At 38.9% G+C, this 12,772-nt stretch overlaps 1 protein-coding gene across 4 annotated transcripts in view; it reads left to right on the plus strand.

Moving 5' to 3' along the window:
- Positions 1 to 12,772, plus strand: part of PTER (phosphotriesterase related) — an 85,762-nt gene that overhangs the window by 17,344 nt on the left and 55,646 nt on the right. The gene's annotated exons all lie outside the window — the stretch shown is intronic.

A 12,772-nucleotide genomic window follows, 5' to 3' on the forward strand; every position in this document is an offset into this window, starting at 1 on the left:
GGCTAGATGTTGCTTTAATATTATAAAAGTTACAAAATATATGTAATACAGGTTTTGGAATAAAATTGAAAAATGCATCTTTTTTTTTTTTTTTTTGCATTCCTTCATCTTGGAAACATTATAGGAATGCCTGAGCATATATTTTTTGGCAGTTTGTAAAAGCTAATGACCAGGAGTCTTCTCTGAGGTTTATGCTGGCTAATTTCATCCTCTCCACATCCCTATGAGGCCTTCTCATGTTATAGAAGAAAGTACAGAAGAGTGAAGCCACACTGCTGGGAAGTTTAAGGCAGAAAAATCTATGTCTTTCTTACTCCAAAACCTGTGCTTCTACCTGCTAGCCACCACAGACTTTGCATCTCACAAGTCTGCCCTGTGTCCATCAGGGATTAAAGGCACACTGGTAGATAAGGCAGGGAGAGAGCTTGCTGGTTTAAAGAACTCTGAGGACCCCTGAGTGGAGAGAGACTGATGCTAGTTCTGACTCCAGCTCTTTGCCTTTGTACAATTACTTATCTTTTCTAGGCACATAAAAGTAATTGATCTGTAAGACTCTACTAGATCTAAAAGGCTTTAGGCTTGTGAAAATAAGATTGTTTTTACCATTCAAAAATATGTTTGGTCACATATGGTGTTGAATTTACAAGCTAGTCAGGAAGAGTCCATTTATTCATTCAGTCGGTGTCTATTGTGTACCTGGACACTCACTGGGGCTGCAAGAGAGAACAGGACAGATGAGGATTCTAGCCTCTTGGAGTTTATATTCAGGATGGAGGAGTCTGAGGAGACAAAGAAAGAACCAACACATGAGTTAACTAACAAACCAATTAATTATACACAGGGGGCTGTGATAAACAAAAATGAAGCAGGGACACTTTGAATGTGGTGTTGAAAAGGAGGTCTCACCAAGGCCTCTGATTTAGGAGGATGAGAAGGACCTAGTGATGTCCATTCCTTGCAATGGGGCCTGTAAGGACAAAGGAGGCAGGACAGAACTCGGCTTGCTGTAGAAATTGCCTGTTCGTGTCTGGAGCTTGGGTGCAATGCATCAAGATGAAGCTGGAGACACAGGGTGGGCCCAGGTCGTGCAGTGCTTTGTGCAGCTTGGCAAGGACTCCAGGTGTTCTTCTAACAGCAGTGGAAAGCCTCTGAAGTGGTGGAGGCAGGGGAGTGACATGAAGGTGTCTGTGCTGAAGCCTTAACGAAAGGTGGTGGTAGCTCAGGCTGAGACAGTGGCAGTAGAGACAGAAAATGTAGAGCCTTCAAATGTCGCTTTTTTCAATGGGGCCTTCCTAACACATTAAAAATAACAGTCTAACCCCCTCAAACTTCCTGACATCCCCCTTCCACCTATTCACTTTAGTTTTCCTCCATACGACTTACTACATATATTGCTTGTAGATGATTTACTCCAGCTCATAGGAATGTCAGCTTCGGGAGGGCTGTTTTGTTTACTGCTGTTTCTCCAGCACTTGATCCTGTGCTTCATGCAAAGTGGGCTCTTAATCCATTTTGTAGGAGTGGACTTGATACATATTTTGGATTTCAACTCCATAGAACTTGCTGTTGAATTGGATACAGTCGAAAAAGCAAAGGAGAAAGCAATATTATTATCAATATGATGGCTTAAAAGCTGGGTAGATGTCAACGTCAATTAGAGGAAGGCTTGGGAAAGAGCTAATTAGGAATTGGGATAGGGGAGATGGAAATTTCTATTTGGTGCCTATTAACTCTGTGATGTGTGGGCTAGTTATCTATTACTACATTAAAAAATGACCCTAAGATGTAGCAGATTAAAACAATAAGCATTTATCACCTCAGTGTCTGTGGGTCTGAAGTTTGGGCATGGAGTGGTTGGGTGGTTCTGCCTCAGGGTCTCTCGTGACGTTGCAGTCAAGCTGTCAGACAGGGCTCTGGTCATCTCAAGGCTTGACTGGCCGTAAAATCTGTTTCTTAGCTCTCTCACATGACTGTTGACAGATTTAGCTGGCTGCTGGCCAGAGACTTCAGTTCCTCACCATGTGGGCCTCTCCATAGAGCTACTCATGATTGTGACTCCCCCCAGGGTGAATGTCACAAGAGGGAACGAACCCAGGATGGAAGCTCCAGTCTTTCTTAGCACTTGACCTTGGAAGTGACATACCATTACCTCTGCTGTGTGCTGCTGACCAAACAGTCTACCCTGGTGCAGGGCGGGGGACAGGGAGTGCACAGGGGTGTGAGTGCCGGGAAGGGCAGACTTGTTGGGGGCCTGCCGCAAGGTCTGTGAGATGTCCACGGCCGTGTGCCTTGCTTTGGTTAGTGAGCTGTAAGTCATATAGGCTGTCAGGTATGCAATCCTACAACTCATAGGGGAGACCTGGGCTACAGATAATTATTTGGAAGTCATTCATGGTGATATATCAAGCTGCTGGAGATGTAGGAAGACCCAGGGAGATAACAGAGATAGAGAAGGGAGGAAGGCCCTGGACCCAGTCATGAAGAGCCCAACATTTAGAGGTTAGTGGAGGAGGAGCCAGCAAAGGAGGCTGGCCAGTGGTGTGGGAGGGGAATCAGGACACCGTGCAAGTGTCCTGACTCTAGGAGTGACTTACGTGAGAGAGAGGTTTCCCTGCACAAATATCCCGTTTCCCATGAAGGGCAGAAAATACCTTGAATATGGCTGAAGTGGAAAGAATTTCTGAAAAGTACAATTTACTAAAATTTAGAGTGTAAGTCATGAAATCTGGACCCAGAAAGTGGCAGGGAGCAAGTGAACACATATACAGGATAGACACTGAGAATCTTGAAAAGTCTATACCCGTGTACTTAGGGCCTTCTGGGTCTGGAGCGTGGTTATTAAGTCCTGGGATTATAGTAGGTAGACAACCCTATGTAAGAATTTCAGAGGCTGCTTTTTGAATTAAGCTTTAAGACAAAATAATGAATTGTATAACATAGGATGAACTGCTGCCCTTGGAAAATGCCCATCCTTGCTTCCATATGCTTTAAAGTATTACTAGATGAGGAGTCTTTCTTCTCAAATGTCTTAAATACCTAAGCAAACCGTACAGCAACAGCGCTCAAAATTCCTGGGTAAGCTGTGTCCTGCTCAGCAGTCCTGTGAACTTCAGTGTTCATAGGAAGACCTGAGGTGGTTGTCGAATATGTTCTTCATACACCACATGTGGCCTCATACTTACTTTCTTTAGCTGCTCTTTTTTAGTGTATTTTCAGTGGTCCAAATTTTTCTAAAATGACTTTCACTTTTTAAAAAGGCCTCTCATTCACAGACATCCTCCCTCACTAAAAATTAAACAAAAGAAAGAAGAAAGAGAAGACAAATAAAATACTGGCTTCCAGCTGGCCACCTGGCATACACCAGCTCCATGGTTATGACTACCTATTTCATGAAGACACTCTGTGCCTGAGTACCAGTGCTCGGCCTGCTCAACGTGGGAGCATGAGCATTCTCCATTTCATTTTCCTTTCCAGTTAGGTATGGCTGCAGGACTTGCTTTGGTTAGTAAAATGTAAGTGGAATGACATGTGTCACTTCCAGGTGGATGCTTAGGGCCAGTGAGAAATCTGTCATGCTTTCTTTCCCTTGCCACAAGACCACCAGTTTTTTACATAGTGCCTGTTCTGTCAGTTCAGGTGATAGAATGAGGACACTGAGCAGAGCCCCCTGTCCCTTTGTGTCAGACATATAGTGTGAGCTAGAAATAAGCTTTTGTTGTGTTTAGATCACAAGATTTGGGGATTTGGCTGTTACTGCAGCATAACCTAGCCTATCCTGACTCCTATACACAGATAAGATCTGAGCCACTTGGACCCAGAGATTACTTTTTTCCAGCTTACCAAATGCCTTGGGAGCCTAGGAGGGTGTAGTGGGAGGCTTGCTGTTACGACTGATATTCCTCTTACTGTTGGTGAAATAGCAGATACACTGGTTTCCATAATGCTCAACTCAGCTACATGATTTTATCAAATGGGCAAAGTGGCATTAGGTGTTTAATTACACTCCGTAAGGGCAGTGTCATAGTGTAAAATGCATAAAGGCTCAATTCACAGAGGGATAGGAATTAAGGTTCTCATTTTTATTTTGAAAGCGACAATTTCTGTGTGTGTGTGTGTGTGTGTGTATGTGTGTGTGTATGCACATATAGATGTATATTTTAAAATATTTCAGTGCACTTCCAACTTTTCCAATAGAGGAATGTTCATTGTTAAGAGATGATTCTGCCCAAATGTAGTTATCAATGAACACATTTCAGAAATTATTTTGTCACTGGACATTTGAAATGAATCATCTATACTTACCATTTTTAAAAGCAGCCATGAAGAATATTTTAAATATGATTTCCTGGCTATCTGATACACATTTCAGATGTATCAGACCTAGGTTTTGCTCTCAGTGCCCTGGGGGCAGTGTGTTCACTGTCTTACTGACTTAAAGAGAGGTGCAGAAGGCGCATTTTTCTTTGGCTGGAGCTATGCTGATTCTTAGGGATGTTGGCTATAAATCCACTCTCCCTAGAGGGTAACAGTCAAAGTTCACCCCTCCTTCTCACTCTGACGAGTGATATGATGATGATGAATTGCTTGGACATGACTGCTCCAAGCACTAGGTTGATGAATTATGTTGTTCAGGGCATGACCAAAGATTCTCCATTGTCAGCCTGCAGCATTAACTATTGGCAGTATTTCATAAATAGTCTTCTGCCAATTTTGGTCACTGCTTTGCATATTAAATTCTCTGTTTTCTTGGGTCATGGTTTTCAGTTCTGAATCATCTCTGCCTTCTTTTGAATTCATTTAGCTAGCCGACCTTTCATTTTTCTCTCTTTCCTACTTGCTTGAAGGATAGCCTGTTCTCACAGTAGTGTTCAGTAAACATTTAGTCTTTCTTTACAGAAACTGTTAAAACAGTAATTATAATCCTTTTCACTAAATCCAGAATAAAAATGGCTTATCTTGCCAGGATTTTAACTTGGTAATTATTTAGTGTTTGAAAAGCACTTCGAAGAGAATACTGGTAAATATTGTTAAGTTAATGCTTTTGTGTAATTGAAAGTTCATTGCAACCACAAAATCCTCAGTATTATTGTGTATGGACAAAGATTTATTTCTTAATACTGCTTACTGTTTTCAAAATTATATATGTATTAGTTCTGAAATGTTTAAAATTTCATAAACTCTCAAAGCTATCATGTTCAGACCATCACATATCTGCATGTCTCATCTCTTACATTCTTTATGTATCTGAAAAATTAAGTGTTAATAGTCTTGCTGTCTAAAAGCTTGGAGGAAATAGAAAGTCCAACACCCATTTTGAGAAGCATTTCACATCACACAGCTTCTACATGTTATGTGTGATATCTGCTTAACTTTTCAGCAAGCTTTCCTATTATGCCCTGACACATAACTGAAATAATGATTTATTTACTCTGAGTCCATATGCTGAGCTATCACCTGATTGTCATCAAAATTTGTCAAAGGTTAGACTGAATTGCACATGCCTGGCCAGATCTTTTGACAAATTTTCTGCTCACTGTGTTAGACCCAGAGCACGCAGGTGTAGTCGAAGGCCACTTTTGTAGCTTGGATTAGATGGCCTCCATTACTGACTGTATTGGTTTTTCAGGGTTGCCTAACAAAATATCACAGGCTGGGTGAGTTGAACAAGGGTAATTATTCTCTCACGATTCTGAGGGTGAGTGTCCAAGGTGAACGGGCTGGTAGCCTTGGTTTCTTATGAGGCCTCTTTTCTTGGCTTTCAGGTGGCTGCATCTTCTCCTTCTTCCGGCAGCCTCATGTGGACTGCTTTCTGTCTGTATTGGCTGGGTCCTAATCTCTTCTTACAACTACACAATATAGTTATATTGGACTGGGACCCACCCCAACCCTGCTTTAATGTCATTATTCCTTTAAAGGCCTTATCTCCAATGTCTAGTCACATTCCAAGGTACCAGGGCTTCAATGTCAACTTTGGAGGACAGAATTCAGCCTGTAATATGGACCTATAATAATAATGGTCTCTGGAAAATATTGTATTTAGAGCTATTTTCTTTATAGAATGAAGTAAATCATGACTACACTCTTTGGAAGGTCTACTCAGTTCAGCAACTTCTTAACATAATTTGGAGGAGAGCTTTATGTTTGTGACTTAAAACATTGAAATAATTAGATAAACATTATCAAATGAATTCTGTATGGTTTATAAACTGTTAATATAAAATGTACATAATAAAGTATATCTTGCTATCTGAACTACTACCATCCAAATATTTGTTATGCCACCTCACGAACAATTTCATCAAAATTTCCTCTGTGAGTCAAAAACTTGCTATGATCAGTCCACACACTTGTGCCATCAAAAAAGGCAATAAGATAGAGAATATGTTTGGGTCCTATATCGGATCTTCCTACAGGGCAATGTCTTATGCCCATTGTTAAATGTGTTGCACATTTCCCTCTCCATATTATCAACTGAAAGTGTCTAAAAAAACAGAGGAGAATGTGAAGAGGTGATGAACCTCAGAAGCTAGGAAAGTCCTTATATTTGAAGAAACACTGAGAATGTGAAATCATCCATGACCTCAGTGCACTTTAACCATGACCTGTCCACATGTACCACGTTTACTACAGTAGATTCTAGAAAGCTTTATAATGTTCAGCTTCAGAATAGAATAGTAGTCTTTTTTTTTTAATTCTTAAAGAAATATTTTTTGTAGTAAACTGATAGCCAGAAATCCTTAGAGGAGTGATTGTAATGTGGTTATATAAGAGCATGTTAGTAGTATTTGGGATAAATTGACAGTTTTGAATGAACTGTGGAACATTACTTTTCCCTTCAAAAACTGTCTTTAATTGGAATTATTATTGAAGCAATAATTATTGTTGAAAAATTGGCATTTTTGATAGATACATAGGGATTGACTACGCTACTATGTTTGTGAACTTTTGACAATGTCCATATTAAGAGGTTTAAATAATTTTTTTTAAAAAAGAACTGAATGATATAGTTTCCTGTGATGCAAAGTTTAATGACATCATGCTTTCAGAGACAGATTAAATTTGTGAAATGAGGAATGCGTGCATATGTGTGCAAATACATGTGAAATCAGAAAGTGATTTTCACTAAAAAAAGTACTGTTGAAACCCTTATCTGGGAAAAGCTACAAGAGCATTTTTGGTAGTTTTGACCTAGGTTATTTGACTCTTGTTTTTATTTATCGCTTCCTGGCATATGGCATGTCCGTCACTTCATGAGTAGTGCCTTTCTACCAGTTACAGAGCTTCCTAGGCTGTAGTTTCTCCAAGTTCCGTCTAACTTCAGAGATTTTCCCTTTGCCATTGCACCTATCCATTTAACTCAGGAATTTGAGAAGAGGCCACTTGCTTCCAATGCACCATGCCTGGTACTTTCTATGAAAAATGTCCTCCACTTTCCATAAAAATGTCCCTTTCCATTAAAAGGGATTTTTACAGGCTAACACTGGACAAGAAAAGCTCTCCACTGAGTGTACATCAGAGGACTGTTACTCCAAAACCCTGTCTCCTGCCTGTCACCGCCACTATGCTTCCAGTTTCTCCCACAGGTAGAATCAGGAACTGTCTTGGGCCTCACTTGTGAGTCTCACTCACATTTCTGCTTAAGTCTAAGACCTGACATTGATTCCCTGTCTTTTGTGTTGCTTTGAACTTGCCCCACTATCATTCAGAAAAGTACATCTGCAAGGTGTTCCTCTTTCTTCTATGTCCTAAACATTTTGGAGCTACTCAGTGCATAAAAAGTAAAGAACATGTTGTTATAGGTGCTGACACGCCTGAGCCTTTGACCTTGCAGCCATATATGAACTAGTGAGTGAACAGTGAGGGGGTGGATTCCTGCAAATTGAGCTGGAGTGCCCCCTTTGACATTCATCATTCCTCCTGGCATTATCTTTTCACTTTTTATTAGCGTATTACAGTAGAAAGATCAAAATTTTTCAAGGTAAGAGATCCAAGTTTAAAATGGTCTCTGTGAAAATTCTATATATTGTTTACTGAATTCATTTAATTGTTAGATTTAAAGCATATAAAAGAATATGCACAGTTTGTTCATGAGCCTTTGCTACTACTTCTTGTTAGAGTGAAGTCAAAAGGATTAATTTTTAAATTCCTTTTCTTTTTGATAGACCAAATCAGAATTGTGAAAGATATTTTAGGTGGAATTTTATAATGCATTATGTAGGGTGCTGTAGTTTTTAATGCTTCTACTTCTTTATTTTTGTTTTTATGCTAGTAATACCTTGACTAAACTACATTTTCATTAATTATTCCTATGTGATGTAATGATTTACAACATTAACAATAAAGGAGAGTTTCTTTATATGTTGTTTCTATACAAAGAATGATATTTAGAGTTTTATTCTATAAAAATTAGAAAGATTACTAAGTAGCTATGTCTGACCATGTTTTGATCTATATTCTTTATGCCATTATATCATTCATATTTTTAAATCAACATTTAAAATAATGTCATCAATTATGGGATCAATAAAAAAGTCTGAGAGTTAAAACTGGATAATAGCTTTCTCTGCCTAATTAGAAGTCAGGGTTGTATTTTGGATGAGGGGGGGATGTTACCTCCAGAACTGGAGTTAGTTCTTTAATAGGCCAGAGAAAATAAATGTGCTACAAGATATTGTAAAGATATCAAATGCTTCTTAATTTTTATAAATTCAGTATAATATTCATCAAAATTAATTAATTCATCATTTATTAATATTCATCAAGTTTGCCAAATTTGATTCATTCTCTTACCATGTTTTAAGAGTGTTTGCTCTGCCTAGATACTACCTTTGATACTAATTACTTAATATTTTTCTTTGAAATGCACTGTTTTACCCCAGCTCATCTTACAGTATAGTAGTCATGAAATCCCAGGCTTGAAGTGTTTATTATTTTTTTCCTAAAACACATTATAATAAATAAACACTTGTTTAAAACATGTTTAAATGCCCATTTATCACTTAAATTCAGTTTGAACCCACAGTGGGATATATACCACACCTTCTGAAGACACTGATAAGCAGGTTATTAACTTCTTACTTATCTCAACACCCAAGAAAACATAATTCTTGGTTGTAAAGTTGGCACAAAACAATTTTCAGAACAGTTTCTGTACTTGTGCTGGGATGATAAGAAAATGTGAAAAATGTGTATATACATGTATATATTTATACATATATGTATGTACATATACATACAGATAGATACTGGATCATTTTAGCTGTAATTTGGGGAACAGCCAAGAGTTTTCAGTTGCTTAGACAGTCAGCATCATTTATCTGAGGATGAATAAATCCACCATTATTTTATAGTAGTGCCTCTACTTTGTTCTTAGTAATAAGCAGTATAAAGGGTGATAATAATAAAGTAATAATGCAGACAGTGGGCCATGAGGTATTTATTTCACTCATCTGTTACTAATAACTTGAAGTTTCTAGTAAAGTGAATACTGGAATGTGGTTTGTTAGAGTATGACTTGCTCTGATGGAAGATCAGAAAAAGGATTAGAAAGACATCATTAGGCTTCACATTCCTTGTACAGAACTTTTCTGCCTGACTTTATACCACACATACATCCCTACTAACTTACCCTTTAAACAGGGCACACTGATGGGGGGCTGCAGCAGAGGTTGTTTAGAGGCCATTTAGTGCCTTTCCCATAGAATCCGAGGACCTGTATCTGGAGGGAACTTTAGAGATCACCTAGTTTAACTCCTTCGCTTTATCATGGAGAAAACTGAGGCCCACAGACTGAGTTTGCCTGAAGACACACTTCAGCATATCAACTTTCTGAAACACTTATGTAGTTGGTAAAGTTCTAACTTTCCTTCGTATTGGGAAGATAGTGGTGTTCAGAAGAGCATTACATTGTCCCGTCTATGTGCATTCTTCCATTTTTGAAATACAATAAGTTAACAGTAATTTTTGGTGCACTTAAGATATTTTATAGCTACTGGCTATTGTTTGTATAAAATGGAAGACTAAGCTATTGAATATTATCAGGAATAATTTTGTTGCCTTTAGTACCCTTGAATGAGAGAGGAAAACTATGATAGTTTTCTAAGCAACATCAAAATACATTTTACAAAATAAATAGAATTTCTGGTCCTGTGGTGAATACATTTGGACAGAAACATCCTGAATTCTTGATTTTTAATCTGTATAACTAATAACAGAGTACATAATAATAAATTATAATCAAATGAAATAAAAGTAAGTTTTGATTTGAATTCATAATGAAAAATATGTGAAATGAGTTACTGTGAAGAATGGCCAAAGAAGTGAGAATTTAACTTCCTGAGATGCCTAAGCAACAGCTTGGGGGAAGAAGGGAGCAAGTGCCACAGACTTTACCCATGAAATGAAAAATAACTTCTAAAGGAATGACAGCTAATTTTGTTTATGCAGTATGTTTACATTGCTCCACAGTTTGTTGGTAAAGGCAGCTTTCCATGCATAGAGAGCACGTCTTTATCCACACTGTGTTCCAGTTAAAAAAGTGGCATTACTTCTTTTCAGAAACTGAACCACGGAGTAGTTCTGAGGTCTCCCAGCACACACAATTCGAGAAAGGGAAAGTTAGCGACCATTACCTCGCAGAGTGCTGTGATTTGCCAATGGTGCGGAGGTGGCCTGTCTTTAGTGATACAAGAGACACTGCCGGTTGTTCATTCCTCCTCTCTCAAGGTTCTGGAGAGTGCGCATTCCAAATCTGCTGCCTGTGTGTTCCAACCCCAGGGGTTCAGAGACCTGTGTGTGCTTTCTAGTCATGTTAATTTACTCTTCTATCCATGAGCATTTATTGAATGTCTGCTATGGGCCAGTCACGGGGCTGAATGCTGGCCGTGACCCTGTTCTCTACTTAAATATTGAGCAGGGAAGATTCCTTGAGAGTTATGACAGTCGTTTGCAATTCTCCCGTAGCATCCCCAGAGAGTACCAGAGGATTAGAGGCCCCTCAAATGAACACAATACCCTGCCTGTCTCTGGCAGTGTGTGCCATTTGTCACTGACACAACACAGTCATTTTATACAGTGGCTTCAAACCAATGAGCATTTTGGGGGCTGGGCAGTGCTTTTCTGAGCAGGAGTGCCCTTTTTCTGGCCCGTGATCTGATGTTTTGAGAGGCCATCTCTGCTTATTCTCATAGCGATAAAGAACAAAGTCTGACTTCCAGTGTCTGCGGCGAAAGCAGTAGAGGCACATACAGAGGAGAGGCTTCCTGCCCGCTGCGTGTTCTTGCTTCCTCCTTGGGGCAGGGCGGTGGCCATCCGTGTCCGCTCCCGCTGTCCTGGTGGTCATCATGCTTCTCCGAGCTAGCGAAGTACAGCGATACCAGCCAGGGTCTTCTGAACCCTGGTAACATGCACTCCATTTCTGCCACATGGTCTTTGAGATGACTGTGTTTAACCCTTTATAATTAACAAACATGCTCTGTTCAAGAGCATCGTGTTTGATTGCTCTCACATTTTCCTCATGCCAGTTATATTGAAGTACTTTATCATAAGAGTATTAATTATATTCACCTATATGCTGTATATAATTTTTGCAACCTTGATTAAATTGTAAACTTCTTGAAGAGAGATCATGCCTACTTTTTTTTTTCTATCCCACAGAGAGGGACTGATGTAATTTATTACATTTGTGTGAGTCTTCACCAAACAAAAAGGAAAACCCAACCAAAAAAATTACACCGTGTGAAAGGACATCTATTCAATTAAGGGTTGTAAAGCAAACCTCACTGCAGAATGCAGTGACCTTTTGAGGAGCGAAATGCTTTATTGTTGAGCACCACTTTTTTTTTCCCATGCTTTTTTATTGCAACAACATGGTTCCATCACGATTAATCTTATATGGTAATGCAGTGACAATGAGATGATTTCTCTGGAGAATCTATGTTAATACTATTAAAATGCTTTTACAATGTCAAAATGATTGCAGTGGAAGCATGTGGGGACTGTGCTTATGTGATTATGATATTATAGTGATGGGCAATTACCATAGGAAACTACGAATCTCACTCTGCAGGGACTTGCATTATGAAGCCATTATGACATGAGATTATAATGACACAATAACTTGGATGCACATTCGTGATGTGAAAACTAAAAGCTAATTTGAATGCAAGTAGTATTTCCATTAAATTGTAATTAAACACTAAAAGCAATGCTTGTTTAAATTTTGAGATGGAGGCATACAATCCAGAAATGAAAATTCTGGGTGAAGAACGCACACCAAGAATAAGCTTAGGAAGGGTCACAAACTGTTCACAACTCTGGCCTTCAGGACTTACCAGGCAAAAAAGCTCCCATCCCCGTGGCATCCCCAGACTTTCTCCTTCTCCGCTGGCCCTCTAAAGTAACCAAAACCAGTAACAGGACACAAGAACCCTAGATCCATCTCGTATTAATATCACTTGAAATTTCAAGCTTTCTCATTCATTTTTCATGGGCCTGACATTACCTTGCCTCCCTCAACACAAGAGACTAAAGCAATTTTTTCTATTAAAGTAACCTTTAAAAAAAAAATACAACAGAATTAACCCATGTTCAAAATCAGACAGAAGAGATAAGCACAAAGGAGAAAAAGAAAAAAAACCCACCACAATTCTACCCCCTGGAAATGACCTTTAAGATAAGCATCTCTGGGTGTTTTCTTTCAGACTTCTCTCTCCTCATAGTAAATACATTTGTTTTCTTCAAGAATTTGTATTATACAATACTTTTAAAACGT

Source organism: Manis pentadactyla, chromosome 3 (genome assembly GCF_030020395.1).
Source record: "Manis pentadactyla isolate mManPen7 chromosome 3, mManPen7.hap1, whole genome shotgun sequence".
In the NCBI taxonomy this organism is placed as follows: Eukaryota; Metazoa; Chordata; class Mammalia; order Pholidota; family Manidae; genus Manis; species Manis pentadactyla.